Below are 22,434 nucleotides of genomic sequence, written 5' to 3' on the forward strand. Positions count from 1 at the left end.
CAATGATGAAATAAAATATAAAAATTAGGAAACAATGAATAGCCTTGATTCTAAGGTCAAACATAAGCTACTCTGAGCTAATGGAAAACATCATTCTAAGCTATAGCAAATGAGCCTTATGAGCATTATAAACTGCTGATATCAGCCTGGATACCATCCTGAATGTCAGGGGATATGCTCTTCATTTTCTGTGTTTGATTGTTCATATAAATATTTAATGAAAATATTATTAGACTATTCAGCTGAGTGAAATAAACTGATGGCCCTAGTCACTAAAAAAGCTTACTTAATATTCAACAAATGAAGAGGCATAATAATTTATCTTGCATACTGTATAAGCCTTTAGAGAGGTTTTGTACTTTTAAACTTTTTAGCCCTATTTAAACAGCGTCATTACTGCCAAACTTACGAGTTTTTAATGTGTTTTTATGGCTAATGAGGTTGCAGCATATAGTGTAAAGGAAGAAAGAAGACTATCATTGAAAGGATACATGATGAAAAGAAGTTACTTTTGGCTCCAAAGGTAACTTACATCTAATTTAGCTTCACTGATTCTTACCATAAATGTTAACTTTATGCTACATAAAATAATATAGTGGGTTCCTTAGGAATAGAACTGAAATGATTATATGGATGAGGTAGAATGATTTCTAAAAGTAGTGAACATTGAAGTTTTTGGAAAAGCACAAATCTTTATTAAATTCCTCAGGTATGTTTTTAAGAATTATTTCTGAGGAGTTATCTGAAAGCTTAGTCTCAATAATTTAAGAAATGGTTTTAAAGTTATTTAAAGATACAATTCTTCAAGAATCTTTACTATTCTGGCTCTAGCCAAGGTTTATTACTGTCATAATTTTAATCCTGGAAGAGACCTTAGAGGGATCATTAAGTACAATAAAATCATTTTACAGATGAGGAAATTGAGGCTAAGGGAAGTTTGGGAATTTCTCCATGATCACTTTGGATCTCTTTGATGAGATTTAAACCCAAGGCTTCTTAGTCATATATTAAGCACCCTATCTAATTTGTGTTCTTTGTTCTGATGAATAGTTATCTGAAATATTATATCTTTTTCTTCCTCCTCCTCCCCCTCCCAACTCTTTCTCCTCTCCTCTCCTTTTCTTTCCCCTTCACCTTTATTCCTTCTCTTCCTCTTCCTCCTCCTCTTCCTCCTTTTTCTCATTATGTATCTTTTCCTTCTCCTTTTCTCTTTTTCTCCTTCTCCTTCCCCTCCTCCTCCTCCTTCTCTTTTCCCTCCTTCATCACTTGGCCATCCCAATTCTAGCAATAAGAATGGAATTTTGGGGAAACTGAGGCAAACATTGTGATATAAGTTGTGCAAAGTATTAATGGATCATATAAGGTATAATATTAGACAGAATCTATTTTCCAGATATTCATAATTATGGGAAAATATAATTGACTTACTTTTATTGAAGGTCTTGAAGTAAAGATGTATTATGTATGTTATAGAGTGTTCTTGCTCAGGTAATGGATAGGCTAAATAGAAGGGACATTGGAAGCAATTCCAAGGCTTTGTGATTATGAGAATTTATGATTTCTACATTTGTCTCTCACAATCCCCAAAGTGGGATATTGGCATTTGCTTCTCTTCAGTTTTTTTTTTTTTTGCATCAAATGAGATCATCGATATATTTATCTATACACATCTAGATAGAGTATATATATCTGTAAAATACCCCAGACATATAAGCAATAGCTATTAAATTTTTATTTGTGAAGTATTAACCTTACTAATGGTGAGTAACATTCCTAAGGTCAATACTAAGTAAAAATTTAAAAAGTAAAATAACATCTAAAAATCATGGCTCCTGAGTTTGGGGCTGAGACACAGTAGTACATTTAAAAAGGGATTTCATACTTGAGAAGTTTTAAGATAGTATTAATTAATTTCTACTCTTTATATTTAAGAGGAAAGGAATAATAAGTTTTTTTTAGTAGGAGACCCACTGCTGTGCAGGTCTGCAGTTAGAAACCCCTTGCTGTGCCACTTGGTAGTTGGTGACAGTTACAAGGGTGTGGCTGAGTGTGATTTGTAAGTTGCAGACCCTTAGAAAGGCTTTTTATCTCTGTCCCCTGGGGAGAGGAGTGTGTGACTCACTCTCTCTGGGTTTGTGAGGAGACTAAGAAATGTATTTAAAGCCTTAATAACCTTATTAATTATTAATACTTTGGGTATATAGATAGATAGATAGTGGTTATATTATTAGATAGAAAGAGTAACAGAGTATGTGAGGGTTTTGACCTAGCAGAAGATACTGCCCTCTGAGGCAAATAGATGTAGGGTTTTCTAAAATAATTTATTTAGGATTGTGATCTTGGGTATAGTTATAATCTATTATAGGTTTAATTTTAATTTCCTCCTTCCTATTTCCTATCCATATTTCCTAACAATAAACTGTTTTGCACTTAATAAACTGTGCACTGGCTTTTGATCAAACTCCTGCCCCTCCAAAATTAACCCTTCAAAAAACTTTTATAAATGCAATCACCAATCATTCCAGAAGAATAATGATGAATCCTGATACTCACCACTTGACAGATATGTTGAACTCAAGACAAAGGATAAAACATATTTTTGAACACTGAATGTGGAATTTGTTTCATTTGACCATGTATATTCATTACAGGAGCTTTTCTCTCTTTTTTCCCAAAGAGGGAGAGTAAGTAAAGTTTAAAGTATGGCAGGAGGACAAAGTAGGAATTGAAGTAGGTAGCAAAAAAAGAAAGTAAAGGAATAGTGTCAAGGAGACATAATGGAGAGCAAAGAATAGAAGACTGGAAAGAAGGCTTGACAAGTGGGACAACTTTGAATGCTACAAGTTTTTCTTATTATTTGCTTAAAAATGAAAGCAAATTGTACATGAAGTCCAAAGTTTGACATATAACCTCCTTTATTTGTTTCATTATGTAAATGAAAATACTCATCTTGTTTGTTGCTTGTTATATTCAAAATAAAATTTAAAATTTGAAAAGCATGTTTCTATTTTTGATGAAATATACATTATTGGAATATCATCAAATCTAATATAATTCCATTCCCATCCAAATTAACTAAGTAACAATTGTAGAAATAGAAGAAATAACTTCCTAGCTTTTCCATTAAAAATTCTCTAGCCTTAAAAACAATCATTTTGCCTTTCTATGTCTCAATTTCCTCGTCTATAACAGAAGATTGAACTATAAAAGATTGAATCTTTTAACTCCTTTCTAACTTTAATAACCAATGAGTTTGTACATCTCTAAATAGTGATTCCAGAAACACTAAGTGATTAGTGTTTAGAATGACATTTAATAAACAGCTAGAAATTGATATTTGAAGGATATGTATAAGTCATGAGAACAAAGTTTAAATTCTTATTCATCCACTACATTTATGATCCTGGGCAGGTCATTTGGCCTTATTATTTCCTCATCTGTAAAATGAAATGATTAGATTCTGTGACCTCTAAGTCCCCTACCAGAAACATATAAACAAACATTTATTTTAAGATACACTTTTAATTTAGAATACTGTAAATGTATATTCATAAGGAGGCAACAGAGTCAATATTGAAATATGTGAATTACCATCAATTTAAAAATGGATATATCCAAGATGACTGGACTTCATAATTCTAGTGAAAAGCTGATGGAAAGTAGAATATTTGTGACAGCTAACAATAGTAGGTAATGTCATTCTAGTGACATTCTTTAAGTTGAGAGGAAACAAAAATGGAAAGGGGAGAATTTTGAACTTAAGCAATGCAGAAGACAAATGTCAAATTGCACAATGAAAGAGTAACTAATTCTTATTCGTGACATTTCATTTAAAATTTAGTAGGTACTTAAGAGTTTATCAATATTATACTTGCTTTTCCTTGGCAAGCAATATACTTGTAAGAAAGAATTCATACCCCTAAGGAATGTGCAAATCTATTTGCTAAGATAAATGAGAAAAATGTAAAGTATATAAATACATATTATTGTGTGATTCAGACTGAATGCTCCACTATCTATGTGAACTTGATCACATAACAACCTTATTCATTCTGTTTCCACTGTAAAATAATAATAATAATGGTCCTAGGATAGATGTAGGGGAAAGAAGAAGAGAATCAAGCAACTGAGGGATGCATGTACTTCATAATACAGGGTTCAGAGAAGTTTCCAGCAAAGTTCAACCTAGGAACTGTAAAGGGTGAAATTATGGTTGAGACTGAAAAAAATCTAAATTTATGTTATCTCCAAGGGAAATCCCAAATAATAAAATACCCAAGTCAGTTGCCAAATTTTATGGTGGTTTAATTGATATAGTAGAGAAGATGTTAAGAAGGAGGAAAGAAGGGGCTAGTACCGGGCAGGAAGATAGGAGATCTAGAAAGTAAGGGTTTGAGTGTGAAGGAGGAAAGAATCAGCTTGACTTCCAAAGAGGCTTAGCTAAGATGCCCAAACCTGGAATCAGCTCCAGGACAAACTCACCATCCAACACTCCAAGATGTTGGAACTCTTAGCATGCTGCCAGCCAGAGTTGTCTGTCCAGGGAAAGAGAAAGAGGCAGAAACTGATGTGCCTTATATGGACATTTTTACATAATTTTTCTGTGTCTCATCTGTACCAATAAGGACTTATATTGCATTAGGACAGCCCAGAGGTCTGTCCTATTTTTTGCACATGTCTGTTGAAGGCCATCTCCTCAGATAATTCAATCTTGAGTTTGATGCAGACCTTTCAAAATCTTGTTAAACTGAGTAGGGTGGAGAATGTGGGTTTCCCAAGACTTGATTCTGTTATTCCAAGTACCTCCATTGTTATTGATCAGGAAATAGCTAAACCAGATCTTCTAAAGAATGGTCTGATTAGTGTGGAATAGTTTTAAAATTCACAGAACTCAATCAATGGTAAGAGCCCCTGTGAGGCAATTCATGAAGCATCAGTCTTATCCCCCACCCTCAAGACTGAGTAAGGCTTTTCCACTTCTTCCAAGCCTGTGGAAATAGTTTTCTATTTCAATGATATCCTCTTAATCAGGACCTGAGGTTTGATATGTGAGTAAACAACAACAACAACAACAACAACAACAACAACAACAATAACATTAACAAATACTATATGGTGAAGAAATACTTTGATTCATCAGAATAAGAAAAACCCAATGGAATAAACCCAGGAAAAGGGAGATATACCACAATAAAAGCAATTGGGTTCTCAGACAAAGGTATATCCTAAACCCATGTAAGGAAACCTATGGCATGCATGCCAGACCATGCTGGATGGGGCTGTTACCTTTCTTCTTTCAATGCATGCCTGAAGACATTTCTCATATGACCCACTGCTCTGCCCATATGCTCAATGGGAGCCCTCATGCAGCATGAGGGTTGCAATTTGGGCACTCTGTTACTAAAAGTTTGCCATCACTGTCCTAGACATAAAGACTACAAAGGCATGGAAAAAATAAAGAAAATTTAAAAATGCAATAACTAGGGAGGAAAAAATGGAAAGGAGAAATAATGCTTTAAATAAACAATGATATACTTTACCCAAGAATTAATTCTCTAAAAATATTTTGCTTGTTACAAGGGACTCACTTTAAAAGACTGATATATATTAATTTAAGGTCGCCAAGGAATTCAGCTATGTAATTCCTAAATGAAAAACTCAAGTCAGCCGTCAGCCTTTTTTGGAGTTTAATTACAATAGGAGGAAGAAAGGAATTAGAGATAGAGAGAGAGAAAAAGGGAGAGAAGGGAATAGGGCTTAAATACCCCTTCTGTTTAGGCTGGGCCAAAAGGCCCAAGCCCTTAGATAGCTGGGGCAAAGAAAAGAGATCAGTCCCTATTACTCACGTGACCAAAATGGAGAAACAGTCTCAGAGGCCCCCACCTTCAGCTTCCTTCAGAGCAAGCTTCTCAGAGCCACACCAACCAACTTCTCAACAGCCACCCCTAGTCTTCAGACCCCCCTGATCTTTAAGGAAACCATCCAAGTTGCCTCCCCTCAGTTCTCACATCTACCAATCACTGTCCATCAATTTCCCTGTGCCAATGGAGGCTCTAGCTTAACCCAGGACCGCCCAGAGGCTTTGCACATGTCTGTTGAAGGTCATATTTTCAAATGATTAAATCTTTGCTCCTTTGCTACAGCCCTTTCTAAATCCTGTTAACCTGAGTAGGGTAGAGATTGGAATAATTAAATTTTGATCTAGGCTGCAGCCCTTACTCAATCCTGAGGACTGAATAGGGTGGAGATTGATTCCAAGTATCTCCATTGTATCAATTCTAAAATCAATCATGACTCAAAGAAATTCCTGTTCTATGCTTAAGCATAGGTCAAGTCCTTTCCATTGTTCAGCAAAAGGTTTCTGTCCTAAAGTAATCTTACGAAGGGAAGAGAAGGAACCTCCCATGCCAATGGGGTTCCCATTCCAATAGACTATCAGTAAGAAATTTTCCAAGTATGAAATATCCCAATGGTGAAATTTCCAACATTTATAAGTCTAAGGAATTTTGAGGTTTACATGCTCAATTATGGGCCAATAAAATTGATAGCTTAGATGAGATGTAGAAATAGTTACAAAAAACATAAAATAACTAGATTAATAGAAGGATAAATATATTGTTTCAACAAATTGCTATTAGAAAAAGAAATTGATCAATTCCAAAATAAAATTCAAAGTGGAGGAAGGAAATTCTAGAAACAATCAACTACAAATTAGTGTTAAATAATATTAATTTGAATATTAAATATAATTAAATATAATTTTAACATTAAATTAATATTCAAAAGGAAATTTATTCCATATGTAAAATATTTGCAAAAAGGGGGAAATGTAGGACCACTCCAAGTATTTTGATATTATCTGATTTGATATCTGATACAATGATAGAAGAATCTATTGGTTGATACCTAAACAAGAGAGATAAAAATAAGGAAAATAAAATTATAGGCCAATATTCCTAATGAGCATTAATAAAAAATATTTTAAAATACCATTATTTAAAATATTATTCATTAAGATAATTTTGGATTTTTACAAGAAATGAAGGATTAGCTAAATAAGGATTAAAATATAAATATTTTAGATATTAATAACAAAATGTGTTTAAATAGATGATAGAAAGGTGTTTGTCAAAACTGAATTCCTACTTAAATTAAAATATATAAAAGCACAAGAATAATTTTACTTATTTTCATGGTGAGTAACAAATAGCTAACACCAAATGCAAAAATAGCAATAAAATGTAATAGAGGAAGGTTAATGCCTTATCCAATAAGATTAGTGATAAAATATGAATGATCAATATCATTTTATACATTGGTACAAATGTTATCCATAGAAATAAATTTGGAAAAATAACAATGATCATAAACATACACTATGGGGGAATAAAGCTATTGATTTTTAAAACAGATATCATGGTCAAAATTGAAGACCCTAAGGAGTAAACTAAAAAGGAATTAAAATAATATAGCTTATTTGCAGCATATACAACACATCAATGTAAATTACCATAGTTTCTCTACATAATTAATTAAACCAGGAAGGAAGGGATAGATATCCCATTCAAAATAATTATGTAATGAATACAATTCCTGGGAATCTTCCCAGAAGAACCTAGGAATTATATGAATGCTACTAAAATACTCTTTACTAGCATAAAGACCTAAATAAATGTCAAACCTGACCTGAACCTGAGGAGACCTGAACCTACCACTATCAAATTTAGAAAAATTAAATAAAAAATAAATAAGAAAGAGGTAAAAGAGGTGAATGGATTCTTAGAAAAATTAGAATTAATAGATATATGGAGAAAAATAAATAATAAAAAAAGAAATTCACCTTTTCTTTTTTTTTTTTTAAATATATTTTATTTGGTCATTTCCAAGCATTATTCGTTAAAGACATAGATCATTTTCTTTTCCTCCCCCCCCCAAACCCCCCATAGCCGACGCGTAAGTCCACTGGGCATTAGATGTTTTCTTGATTTGAACCCATTGCTTTGTTGATAGTATTTGCATTAGAGTGTTCATTTAGAGTCTATCCTCTGTCATGTCCCCTCAATCTTTGTATTCAGGCAGTTGCTTTTTCTCGGTGTTTCCACTCCCATAGTTTATCCTTTGCTTATGAATGGTGTTTTTTTTTTTTCTCCTGGATCCCTGCAAGTTGTTCAGGGACATTACACCACCACTAATGGAGAAGTCCATTACGTTCGATGATACCACAGTGTGTTTGTCTCTGTGTACAATGTTCTCCTGGTTCTGCTCCTCTCGCTCTGCATCACTTCCTGGAGGTTGTTCCAGTCTCCATGGAACTTCTCCACTTTATTATTCCTTTTAGCACAATAGTACTCCATCACCAACATATACCACAGTTTGTTCAGCCATTCCCCAATTGATGGGCATCCCCTCATTTTCCAGTTTTGGGCCACCACAAAGAGCGCAGCTATGAATATTTTTGTACAAGTCTTTGTGTCCATTATCTCTTTGGGGTACAGACCCAGCAGTGCTATGGCTGGGTCAAAGGGTAGATATTCTTTTGTCGCCCTTTGGGCATAGTTCCAAATTGCCCTCCAGAATGGTTGGATCAGTTCACAGCTCCACCAGCAATGAATTAATGTCCCTACTTTGCCACATCCCCTCCAGCATTCATTACTTTCCTTTGCTGTTATGTTAGCCAATCTGCTAGGTGTGAGGTGATACCTCAGAGTTGTTTTGATTTGCATCTCTCTGATTATAAGAGATGTAGAACACTTCTTCATGTGCTTGTTAATAGTTTTGATTTCTTTATCTGAGAACTGCCTATCCATTTCCCTTGCCCATTTATCAATTGGAGAATGGCTTGATTTTGTGTACAATTGATTTAGCTCTTTATAAATATGAGTAATTAAACCTTTGTCAGAGGTTTCTATGAAGATTTTTTCCCAATTTGTTGTTTCCCTTCTGATTTTAGTTATATTGGTTTTGTTTGTACAAAAGCTTTTTAGTTTGATGTAGTCAAAATTATTTATTTTACATTTTGTGATTCTTTCTATATCTTGCTTGGTTTTAAAGCCTTTCCCCTCCCAAAGGTCTGACATGTATACTATTCTGTGTTTACCCAATTTACTTATGGTTTCCTTCTTTATGTTTAAGTCACTCACCCATTTTGAATTTATCTTGGTGTAGGGTGTGAGGTGTTGATCTATTCCTAGTCTCTCCCACACTGTCTTCCAATTTTCCCAGCAGTTTTTATGAAATAGTGGATTTTTGTCCCAAAAGCTGGGATCTTTGGGTTTATCGTATACTGTCTTGCTGAGGTCGCTTTCCCCCAGTCTATTCCACTGATCTTCCTTTCTATTTCTTAGCCAGTACCAAATTGTTTTGATGACTGCTGCTTTGTAATATAGTTTTAGGTCAGGGACTGCAAGGCCCCCATCATATGTGTTTTTTTTCATTATTTCCCTGGATATCCTTGATCTTTTGTTCTTCCAAATGAACTTTGTTATGGTTTTTTCTAAATCAGTGAAGAAGTATTTTGGTAGTTCAATGGGTATGGCACTAAATAGATAAATAAGTTTGGGTAGGATGGTCATTTTTATTATATTGGCTCGTCCTATCCATGAGCAGTTAATGTTTTTCCATTTGTTCAAGTCTAGTTTTAGTTGTGTGGCGAGTGTTTTGTAGTTGTGTTCATATAGTTCCTGTGTTTGTCTTGGGAGGTAGATTCCTAGGTATTTTATTTTGTCTAAGGTGATTTTGAATGGGATTTCTCTTTCTAGTTCTTGCTGCTGAGCTGTGTTGGAGATATATAGAAAAGCTGATGATTTATGTGGGTTTATTTTGTATCCTGCAACTTTGCTAAAGTTGTTGATTATTTCAATTAGCTTTTTGGTTGAATCTCTAGGATTCTTTAAGTAGACCATCATGTCATCCGCAAAGAGTGATAACTTGGTCTCCTCCTTGCCTATTTTGATGCCTTCAATTCCTTTATCTTCTCTAATTGCTACTGCTAGTGTTTCTAGTACAATGTCAAATAGTAGAGGTGATAATGGGCATCCTTGTTTCACTCCTGATCTTATTGGGAATGCATCTAGTTTATCCCCATTGCAGATGATATTAGCTGTTGGTTTTAGATATATACTGTTTATTATTTTTAGGAATGACCCTTCTATTCCTATGCTTTCTAGTGTTTTTAATAGGAATGGGTGTTGTATTTTATCAAAGGCTTTTTCTGCATCTATTGAAATAATCATGTGATTCTTGCTAGTTTGCTTGTTGATGTGGTCAATTATGTGGATGGTTTTCCTAATGTTGAACCAGCCCTGCATCCCTGGTATGAATCCTACTTGATCATGGTGAATGATCCTTCTGATCACTTGCTGGAGTCTTTTTGCTAGTATCCTATTTAAGATTTTTGCATCTATATTCATTAGGGAGATTGGCCTATAGTTTTCTTTCTCTGTTTTTGACCTGCCTGGTTTTGGAATCAGTACCATGTTTGTGTCGTAAAAGGAGTTTGGTAGAACTCCCTCTTTGCTTATTATGTCAAATAGTTTGTATAGTATTGGGATTAACTGTTCTCTGAATGTTTGATAGAATTCACAGGTGAATCCATCAGGCCCTGGGGACTTTTTCTTAGGAAGTTCTTTGATGGCTTGTTGGATTTCAATTTCTGATATGGGATTATTTAGGAATTCTATTTCCTCTTCTGTTAGTCTAGGCAGTTTGTATTTTTGTATATATTCATCCATTTCTCCTAGATTGGTGTATTTATTGCCATATAATTGGGCAAAGTAATTTCTAATGATTGCCTTAATTTCCTCCTCATTGGAGGTGCTGTCCCCCTTTTCATCTTTAATGCTGTGAATTTGCTTTTCTTCCTTCCTTCTTTTAACTAGATTGACCAGTACCTTGTCTATTTTGTTTGTTTTTTCAAAGTACCAGCTTCTTGTCTCATTTATTAAATCAATAGTTCTATCACTTTCGATTTTATTAATTTCTCCCTTAATTTTTAGGATTTCTAATTTGGTTTTCTGCTGGGGGTTTTTAATTTGATCGCTTTCCAGTTTTTTCATTTGCATTTCCAATTGATTGATCTCTGCTCTCCCTTGTTTGTTAATATAAGCATTCAGGGATATGAATTTACCTCTGATTACCGCTTTGGCTGCATCCCAAAAGGTTTGGAAGGATGTTTCGCCATTGTCATTTTCCTCGATGAAATTATTAATTGTTTCTATGATTTCTTCTTTAATAAACGGTTTTGGAGTATCATATTGTTTAATTTCCAATTGGTTTTAGATTTGGTTTTCCATGTACCATTACTAATCATTATTTTTATTGCCTTGTGATCTGAGAAGGCTGCATTCATTATTTCTGCTTTTCTGCATTTGTGTGCTATGTTTCTGTGACCTAATGTATGGTCAATTTTTGTGAATGTGCCATGTGGTGCTGAGAAGAAGGTGTATTCCTTTTTATCCCTATTTATTTTTCTCCATATGTCTATTAATTCTAATTTTTCTAAGATTTCATTCACTTCTTTTACCTCTTTCTTATTTATTTTTTGATTTGATTTATCTAAATTTGATAATGGTTGGTTTAAGTCTCCCACTAGTATGGTTTTATTGTCTATTTCTTCCTTCAATTCTCCTAGTTTCTCCATTAGAAATTTGGGTGCTATATTATTTGGTGCATACATATTGATTAATGATATTTCCTCATTGTCTATAGTCCCTTTTAACAAAATATAATTACCTTCCCTATCCCTTTTGATCAGGTCTATTTTTGCATTGGCTTTATCAGATATCATGATTACCACTCCTGCCTTCTTTCTATCAGTTGAGGCCCAGAAGGTCTTACTCCATCCTTTAATTCTGACCTTGTGGGTGTCAACCCGCCTCATGTGTGTTTCTTGAAGACAACATATGGTAGGGTTTTGGATTCTAATCCATTCTGCTATTCGTCTACGTTTTATGGGTGAGTTCATCCCATTCACGTTCAAAGTTATGATTGTCATTTGTGGACTCCCTGGCATTTTGATTGCCTTCCCTAATTCTAACCTTTTCTTCTTCGGCTCTACCTTTTAGTCCAGTGATTTACTTTGAAACAGTCCCCCTTGTCCCCTCCCTTGATGTTTCCCTTTTTAGTCCCTCCCTTTTTGTTCTCCCTCTCCCCCTCCCCCCCTTGGTTTTCCCTTCTCCTTACCCTTGTTGGGTAAGATAGAATTCAAGATCCCAATGGATCTGGAGGTTTTTCCCTCTCAGAGCTGATTTCCCTGAGATTGAGGTTTAAGTAACCCCCCCCCCTCTCTTCCTCTACTTCTTATAGGAGTTTTCTTCCCCTCCCCTTCCCATGTGAATCTTTGTGTGAGAATGATTATTCTATTTGGTCTTTCTTTACTCCCTATTTATACATTACATTTTCCCCACATGTTAGTATACATAGGTTGATATAAATGTAGTCCTTATAGAAGAGAGTTTGAGTAAAAGAAGAAGATAATATTTTCCCCTTTCCTTAATATTTACCTTTTCAGGTATTCCTTGCTCTTTGATTTTCGGTATCAAACTTTCCACAGAGCTCTGGTCTTTTCTTTGCAAAAAGTTGGAAGTCTTCTATTTTGTTGAATGCCCATACTTTCCCTTGGAAGTATATAGTCAGTTTTGCTGGGTAGCTGATTCTTGGTTGGAGACCCAGCTCTCTTGCCTTTCTGAAGATCATGTTCCATGCCTTACGATCATTCAGAGTAGAACTTGCAAGGTCTTGGGTGACCCTGATTGGCATTCCTTTATATCTAAATTGTCTTTTTCTGGCTTCCTGTAGGATTTTTTATTTTGTTTGATAGCTTTGGAATTTGGCAATTACATTCCTGGGAGTTGTCTTTTGGGGGTTTATTGTAGAAGGTGTTCTGTGAGCTCTGTCAGTGGCTGTATTGCCCCCTTGTTCTAGAATCTCTGGGCAATTTTCTTTGATTATATCTTGTATCACCATGTCCAGTTTGGTGTTTATTTCTGGCTTATCTGGGAGTCCAATTATTCTTAAATTATCCCTTCTCCCCCTATTTTCCAGATCTATCACCTTGTCGGTGAGATATTTTATGTTCTCTTCTAATTTCTTGGTATTTTGGCTTTGCTTTATTGATTCTTGCTCTTTTACACGATCGTTGTCTTCCAGCTGCCTGATTCTGGCCTTTAAAGCCTGGTTTTCTTTTACAGTTTGGTCAAACTGGTTTTGTAGATGCGTGAATTTCTTTTGCATTATTTCCAACTTTTCCTCCCAGAAGGCTTCCATCTTTTTGGTCATTTCTGATTCAAATTCTTCATAGGTTTGTGGAGAGTTTCCATTTCCTTTGGAAGGTTTTGGAGCATTTTCTTTTATATTATCTTCTGTCTGCTCTGTATTTTGTATTTTGGCTCCATAGAATGTGTCCAAAGTCGCCCCTTTCTTCTTATTTTTCTTGGTATTTTGGGGCTTCTGTGGTTCTGTGGAGTTTGTCATCTCTGAATGTGGAGGATTAGTTTTTCTTGTCTCTTTCTGGTGTTCAGAGGCAGTCCTGGGCAGATAGTTCTATGGGCTTTCCCTGGGTTAAACTGAATATGCCTCACTGGAACTGGAATGGAAGGGTCGGACCACGAGGCCACACTCTCCCCCCGGCTCGCTTTCCGGAAGTTGCCTTCAGAATCGCTGGCCGTGAGGCTGTTTCGCAGGCCTGCGGGGGGATGGGCTGCCGCTTCCCCAAGCTCCGAGAGCACAGACTTTCACTGAGACTTGGATAGCAGGATCCAGCCCGTGAGGCTGTCTTGCCCGCCCTGAGGGTTGCTGTTGTTTTGACCAGCTCTTTGCATCGGAGGCCCCAGGCAGTAACTTTCACCCGGACCGACCGGCTCTTTGACCGACCGGCTCTTTGCAGCGGAAGCCCCAGGCAGTAACTTTCACCCGGACTGGGACTTGGGTAGAAGACCCTGAGGGTTGTTGTTCCTCCGGCCCTGCTCTCTGAGCCCGGCGCGGCTGCGGCTTCCGGGAGCCTTGGACTCTGGGCTCCTACCCCTGAGGTCCGAGTGATCTCGGGTTCTGGCTTTTAAGGGGAGCCGTACCTTTTGAACCGGGTCCAGGTCCAGGAGGAGGGTTCCCAGGGTCTGTGCTGTTGATCGTTTTGAATTTCGGCGCCTTAGGAGCTTATCGTTTGAGATTGGTCGGGAAGGGTTTTCCGGAGATCTGAGCTTTAGCTTTCTCTAAGCCGCCATCTTAACCGGAAGTCCCCCTTGATCGAAATTCACCTTTTCTAAAGCACATGGTACAGTCACAGAGATTGACCAAATATTAGGTCATAAAACATGACATACAAATGCAAAAAAGCAGAAATAATAAATGCAACCTTTTCAGATCATAAGGCAATAAAAATAATGATCAATAAGGGTACATAGAGAAACAAATAAAAAATTAATAGGAAATGAAGTAATATAATTCTCCAAAATGAGTTACTTAGTTAGAGAACAAATCATAGAAATAATTAATAATTTCATTGAAGAAAATGCCAATGATGAGATGTCCTTTCAAACTCTATGGAATGCAGCCAAAACAGTATTTGGGAAAGTTTATATCTTTGAGTTCATATATAAACAAATGAGAGAGAGCAGAGATCAATGAATTGGACATGCAAATCAAAAAACTTGAAGTGAACAAATTAAAAATCCCCAGAAAAAAGACAAATTAGAAAGCCTAAAAATTAAGGGAGAAATTAATAAAACCAAAAGTGATAGAACTGTTGAACTAATAAATAAGACTAGAAGCTGGTATTTTGAAAAAACAAACAAAATAGACAAAGTACTAGTCAATCAAATAAAAAAAAAGTAAGAAGAAAACCAAATCAACAGTATCATAGATGAAAAGGGAGAACTCATCTCCAATGAAGAGGAAATTTAGGCAATCATTAAAAACTATTTTGCACAATAATATGGCAATAAACATGCCAATCTAGGGGATATGAATGAATATTTACAAAATATAAAATGTCTAGATTAACAGAAGAAGTAATAGAGCTCTTAAATAATCCCATATCAGAAAAAGAAATTGAATGGCCATCAAAGATCTCCCTAAAAATAATCCCAAAGGCCTGATGGATTCACAAGTGAATTCTATGAAACATTCAAAGAATAGCTAACTCCAACACTCTACAAACTGTTTGACATAATAAGCAAAGAGGGAGTTCTACCAAATTCCTTTTATGACACAAATATGGTACTGATTCCAAAGCCAGGTAGGTCAAAAATGGAGGAAAAAAACTACAGACCAATCTCCTTAATGAATATAGATGCAAAAATCTTAAATAGGATACAAGCAAAAAGACTTCAGCAAGTGATCAGGAGGGTTATTCACTATGATCAGGTGGGATTTATACCAGGAATGCAAGGATGTTTAAATAGCAGGAAAACCAACCACATAATTGACAATATCAATAAGCAAACCAACAAAAATCACATGATTATCTCAATAAATGTAGAAAAAGCCTTTGACAAAATACAACACTAATTCCTATTGAAAACAATACAAAGTATAAGAATACAAGGGTCTTTCCTAAAAAAAAATAAACAATATCTATCTAAAACCATCAGCCAACATCATCTGCAATGGGGATAAACTAGATGCATTCCCAATATGATCAGGAGTGAAACCAGGATGTCAATTATCATCTCTATTAGTTAACATTGTACTAGAAACACTACTAAAGCAATTAGAGAAGAAAAAGAAATTGAAGGTATTAAAATTGGCAATGAGGAGACCATGCTATCACTTTTTGAGGATAATATAATGGTCTACTTAAAGAATCCTAGAGAATCCACTAAAAAGCTTGTGGAAATAATCAACAGCTTTAGCAAAGTTGCAGGATACAAAATAAACCCACATCAGTCATCAGCATATATCTCCAACAAATCTCAGCAGCAGGAATTAGAAAGATAAATTCCATTTAAAATCACCCTAGACAATGTAAACCTCAAAATTCCTTAGACTTATAAATGTTGGAAATTTCACCATTGGGATATTTCATACTTGGAAAATTTCTTACTGATAGTCTATTGGAATGGGAACCCCATTGGCATGGGAGGTTCCTTCTCTTCCCTTCTTAAGATTACTTTAGGACAGAAACCTTTTGCTGAACAATGGAAAGGACTTTGACCTATGCTTAAGCATAGAACAGGAATTTCTTTGAGTCATGATTGATTTTAGAATTGATACAATGGAGATACTTGGAATCAATCTCCACCCTATTCAGTCCTCAGGATTGAGTAAGGGCTGCAGCCTAGATCAAAATTTAATTATTCCAATCTCTACCCTACTCAGGTTAACAGGATTTAGAAAGGGCTGTAGCAAAGGAGCAAAGATTTAATCATTTGAAAATATGACCTTCAACAGACATGTGCAAAGCCTCTGGGCGGTCCTGGGTTAAGCTAGAGCCTCCATTGGCACAGGGAAATTGATGGACAGTGATTGGTAGATGTGAGAACTGAGGGGAGGCAACTTGGATGGTTTCCTTAAAGATCAGGGGGGTCTGAAGACTAGGGGTGGCTGTTGAGAAGTTGGTTGGTGTGGCTCTGAGAAGCTTGCTCTGAAGGAAGCTGAAGGTGGGGGCCTCTGAGACTGTTTCTCCATTTTGGTCACGTGAGTAATAGGGACTGATCTCTTTTCTTTGCCCCAGCTATCTAAGGGCTTGGGCCTTTTGGCCCAGCCTAAACAGAAGGGGTATTTAAGCCCTATTCCCTTCTCTCCCTTTTTCTCTCTCTCTATCTCTAATTCCTTTCTTCCTCCTATTGTAATTAAACTCCAAAAAAGGCTGACGGCTGACTTGAGTTTTTCATTTAGGAATTACATAGCTGAATTCCTTGGCGACCTTAAATTAATATATATCAGTCTTTTAAAGTGATTCCCTTGTCACAACAATATAAAATACTTAGGAATCTATCTCCCGAGACAAACACAGGAACTATATGAACACAACTACAAAACACTTTCCACACAACTAAAACTAGATCTGAGCAATTGGAAAAACATTAACTGCTCATGGGTAGGATGAGCTAACATAATAAAAATGACCATCCTACCCAAACTTATCTATTTATTTAGTGCCATACCCATTGAACTTCCAAAAAACTTTTTTTACTGAATTAGAAAGAAACCATAACAAAATTCATTTGGAAGAACAAAAGATCAATGATATCCAGGGAAATCATGAAAAAAAATTAAGGTGGCCTTGCAGTCCCAGATCTGAAACTGTACTATAAAGCAGTGGCTATCAAAACAATTTGGTACTGGCTAAGAGCCAGAAAGGAGGATCAGTGAAATAGACTTGGGGTAAATGACCTCAGCAAGACAGTCTATGAGAAGCCCAGAGATCCCAGCTTTTGGAACAAAAATCCACTATTTGAAAAAAACTTCTGGGAAAATTGGAAGAAAATTGGGAGAGATTACATTTGGATCAAAATCTCACACCCTAAACCAAGATTAACTCAGAATGGGTGAATGATTTGAACATAAAAAAGAAAACTATAAGTAAAGTATGTGAACACAGAATAGTATACATGTCAGACCTTTGGGAAAGGAAAGATTTTAAAACTAAGAAAGACTTAGAAAGAGTCAGAAAATGTAAAATAAATAATTTTGACTACAAATCAAAAAGGTTTTGTACAAATAAAACCAATGTAACCAAAATTAGAAGGGAAATAAACTGGAAAACAATCTTCATAACAAAAACCTCTGACAAAGGTCTAATTACCCAAATTTAGAAAGAGCTAAACCAATTGTACAAAAAATCAAGCCATTCTCCATTTGATAAATGGGCAAGGGATATGAATAGGCAATTTTCAGTCAAAGAAATCAAAGCCATTAATAAGCACATGAAAAAGTGCTCTAAATCTCTTATAATCAGAGAGATGCAAATCAAAACAACTCTGAGGTATCACCTCACACCTAGCTGAGAGGATGTGGCAAAGTTGGGACATTAATTCATTGCTGGTGGAGTTGTAAATTGATCCAACCATTCTGGAGGGCAATTTGGAACTATGCCCAAAGGGCACTAAAATACTGCCTATCTTTTGACCCTGCCATAGCACTGCTGGGCTTGTACCCCAAAGAGATAATAAGAAAAAATACATGTACAAGAATAGTCATAGCTGCAATCTTTGTGGTGGCAAAAAACTGGAAAATGAGAGGATGCCCTTCAATTTGTTGAATGGCTGAACAAATTGTGGTATATGTTGGTGATGGAATACTATTGTTTTAAAGTGGAGAAATTCCATGGGAACTGGAACAACCTCCAGGAAGTGATGCAGAGAAAAAGGGCCAGAACCAGGAGAACATTGTACACAGAGACTGAAACACTGTGGTACAATTCAACATAATGGACTTCTCTATTTAGTGGCAATGCAATAATCCTGAACAACATGGAGGGATCTATGAGAAAGAACACTATCCACATTCAGAGGAAAAACTGTGGGAGTAAAAACACCAAAGAAAAACAACTGCTTGATCACAAGAGTCAATGAGAAAATGATTGGGGATATAGACTCTAAATGAACATCTTAGTGCAAACACCAATAGCATGAAAATGGATTCTGATCAAGGACATATGTAATACCCAGTGGAATTATGGGTCAGTTATGGAAGGGGTGGGGAGAGTGGTGGGAGGAATAGAAAATGATTTTTGTAACCAATGAATAATGTTTGAAATTGACCAAATAAAAATAATGTTAAAATAAAAAATAATTATCAAGAGATGTTTGGACAGTGACATGCTTACTCTTCCCCCCTCCCATACATCTGATGGTAGCAAGCAATAATATCCTTAAATAATTTTTCAGAATTCTTATGTAAATTTGAATTTCTGTAATAAAATATGGTATAAAGTAAGAACTGTTTGTATTGGAAGTGCTATAGGAAAACAAGTACATTAATATACATTTGGTAGAGCTATGAATTGGTCCAATTATTCTGAAGAGTATTTGGTAATATATTCAAAAGGTTTTTTAGCCATATCTAAGCTTTGACCTTTGGCAAGTCAATTTATAGAAATCACTGAGGGACCAAACTGTCAAGTTTCTGAACATATCAATTTACCAAGCAATGCATGCCATTTGCATAACAAATTGGCACCATGCCTCTTCCACTTATCATTGGATCCCCAAAACACGGGGAGATAGATTTTTATGCCTTAAATGAAGACAATTAATAGAATATAAATGAAGATAGAAGACTGGTAATGTGATTTCTAACAGGAGGAAAGATTAGTAACTCTATGAGTTGAGAGAGGGAGAGTAATCAGGTTCAGTTCCCTGAAATCAGAAAAAGAGGTGTCCCATTCCCTGCCTAAGAGTCTATTGAATCAAAGGAAGTAGTAAGCAGTAAATAATTAACCATTACTACTGTAAAGAATATTTGTTAACTATTACATCCATAAAACTTCTCATACTCAATTTCTTTTTCCTGATTTCATCTGATATCACCTTGAGAAAATTGTAATCCACAATTCTACAAAAATACTGAACCCATGTGTTATGTGAACTTAGAAAACCAGCCTGGAATTTTTGTTGTAAAATTTCAAATTAACATATACTAAACCTTGTAACAAAGTATAATACTACTGATTTGAAAATTTTCATACAGTAGCTAGATATGAGAACTAGCTTGCTTTCTTTGTACCTCTTTACTTCTTATGTTAAAGTAATTGCCTGTCTTAAACAGGCACTTTGCTCAGGGTAGATACCATTAGAATTTCCAGCAGCATATAAGACACCTACTTTCACTACTGGCTTAGAGAGAAATATATAAGATAATTAAGCTAGTTCAGTTGTCTTCTGCTTCTTTTTGCCTGGTCAGTCAGATTCTTGAATCACTGATGGTCTGAGCAGGTTACATTGAAGTTGGTGCTTTCTTTAGATGAGACAAATGTGTCTAGTTGCCAATGCCTTTTAATTTGGCTTCTGAGGGGTTTTTCAGGGGTACTTCATGAGGACCTTTCCATCTGACTTGCAGTGCATCTTCGTGTAGCTCTCTTTTTTCTGTAAACTCAATCTGAAGGTATCAACCCTAGTGGGGAAGATTTGTTTAAGTTAGAATTTCTGGAAACTGACTGAGAAGTGAGATGGTTAAGGTTTTGGGTTTTTTTTGGGAGTCTCTTGCAATATGACAAAAGAACCTTAGTAATTATATGGTCCATATAAGGTTTAAAGAGCGACATTTGAAGGCCAGGGACAATCTCCAAAGGTGAAAGTGAGAATTTATGAAAGGGAGTAACCCTAAGATTCAAGAGAACTAATGGGAGGGCCCTGGACCAAGGCAGTTTTAAATCATCCTTGAATTTGGGCAGCTGTACTTTAATGATTCTGTTTATACATTCCACCAATTCTGAAGACTGTGGATTATAAAAATAATACAAGTGATAGAGTACTGGCCACAATGCTAAAAATTGAGCCACAATTGACTCTTTGAAATGGATTCCTCTTTCATTATGTATTTCCTTAGGAATTCCCCATACTGGAAATATTTTTTTTTCCAGTAAGCACTTAGCTATTGTGGCTGCTGTGACTTGTCTACATGGAAATGCTTCTACCCACCTGGAAAATATGAAAACCATGACCAATACAAACTTGTATCCTGCCTGAGGTGGTAGCTGGATAAAATCGACCTGCCATACTTGAAAAGGGGCCTAAGGCAGAGGGAATTCACCTGGAGGAGGTTGTTTGCTAACCTTATATTTGGGACAGATTTCACATTGCTGATACACATCCTCAGTTCCTTGCCTTATCTTTCCCTATTAGTATTTACAGATGATATGAGTAATTTAGCTGGTCCCCAATGACTCAGAAAATATAAACATTCTATCATGGGACAAAAAAAAAAGGCAGGAAGGACCAAAAAATCAGTATGTCCCCACCAGAGTCCTGTGTCCTTATCCTTAACACATCCCTATCTTTCTAGTTTCTTCTGCCTGTGCTGGGGCATGGTCACATTATTATAAAGAAAGGCAACTTTGAAAGACTTGAAAATTAATTATCACATTGAATAACCACATATACTGAAAAATAGTGAGAGATTGGATAAGATAAGAAAAACAATCTATTGCTTTCAAGAAATGTATGTATAAAACAAAGAAATACATGAAATAAAACTGAGGGGATGGAATAAAAAATATGCATCAAGTAAACCCTAATTTGGTTTGATTTGGGTATATGTTTTGAGGTTTTGGTCTTACAGGTATAAAAGATAATTTAAAACCCTCTTTTGTTTATTTTAACTTAATCAATCAAGAATTTGAAGTACCCCTCCTTTCACACTTATTTAGTAAGAGCCTTTTACTAGAAAAAGTTCACACCCCCAAAGACCACAAGCACTGCCCCTTGGGTAGGGCCAGGCAGTTTGGGAGGCTGTGATTGGTTCCTGTGAAGTGGGAGAGAGACAGGAAATGATGTGGAGAAACTGCTTATTAAAAAGCTAGTTCAGGGACTCCTGAGGAGACATTCTAGGAGGAATTTGGCTAAAGAGGAGGATTTTTCTGAGATTCATTCTGTGAGGCACTTTATGAAGATAAATTCAACATTGGTGAGTTGAGCTGAAGGAAGAGACTTACAATATTGAGACCATTGTTGAAGAGGCTACTGGACTTCCATGTGGAGATCTTAACTTCATCAAGGAGTGAGCTTAATTTCTTTGTAGAAGAGCTCAAGGGCAGTAGGCTAGCAAATATTTTCTACTGCTCTCATACATTTCCCTCCTTTTCCTATATATATTAAGTGAAATTATTAAGAGTCACTAACAGCATTTTGACTTAAGAAGTTAATTTTATATAAAACAACCACAACTCTTTTTTTAACCATTATTATTTTGTCAAACAAAATTTTTAAATATTACATTTGCCAACCACATTTTAATTATTAACTAGAATTTCTCACTTATGAGAATGGATAATATGTAGATAAAATGAAACTAAGTAAAATTTTTTAAAAATTGGTAATTTGAGGGCCATGGCATTAAATAAGTAAGTAAATTTAAGTAGAATTGTCAATTTTATTATATTAGGTAGACTTACCTATGAGCAAGTAATATTTTCTAATTATTTAGATATAACTTTATTTGTGTGAAAAGTGTTTTGTATTTTGTTCATATAATTCCTGTGTTTATCAAGTAGATTCGGAGTTATTTTTTATTCTCTAAAGTTAATTTAAATGGAATTTCTCTTTTTACCACTTGCTGCTGAATTTTTTGGTAGTTTATATAAATGTTTATGATTGATGTGCATTTATTTGTATCCTGCCACTTTACTACAGTTATTAATCATTTCAACTGGTTTTTAGTTGATTCTCTAGGATTCTATTAGTATACTCTCATATCCTCTTCAGTCTGAGAGTTGTTTTTACTCAGTTTTAACTTTAATTCCTTCAATTTCTTTTTCTTCTCATTGCTAGTTAGAATTTC

The sequence above is a fragment of the Monodelphis domestica genome, chromosome 5 (assembly GCF_027887165.1).
Source record: "Monodelphis domestica isolate mMonDom1 chromosome 5, mMonDom1.pri, whole genome shotgun sequence".
In the NCBI taxonomy this organism is placed as follows: Eukaryota; Metazoa; Chordata; class Mammalia; order Didelphimorphia; family Didelphidae; genus Monodelphis; species Monodelphis domestica.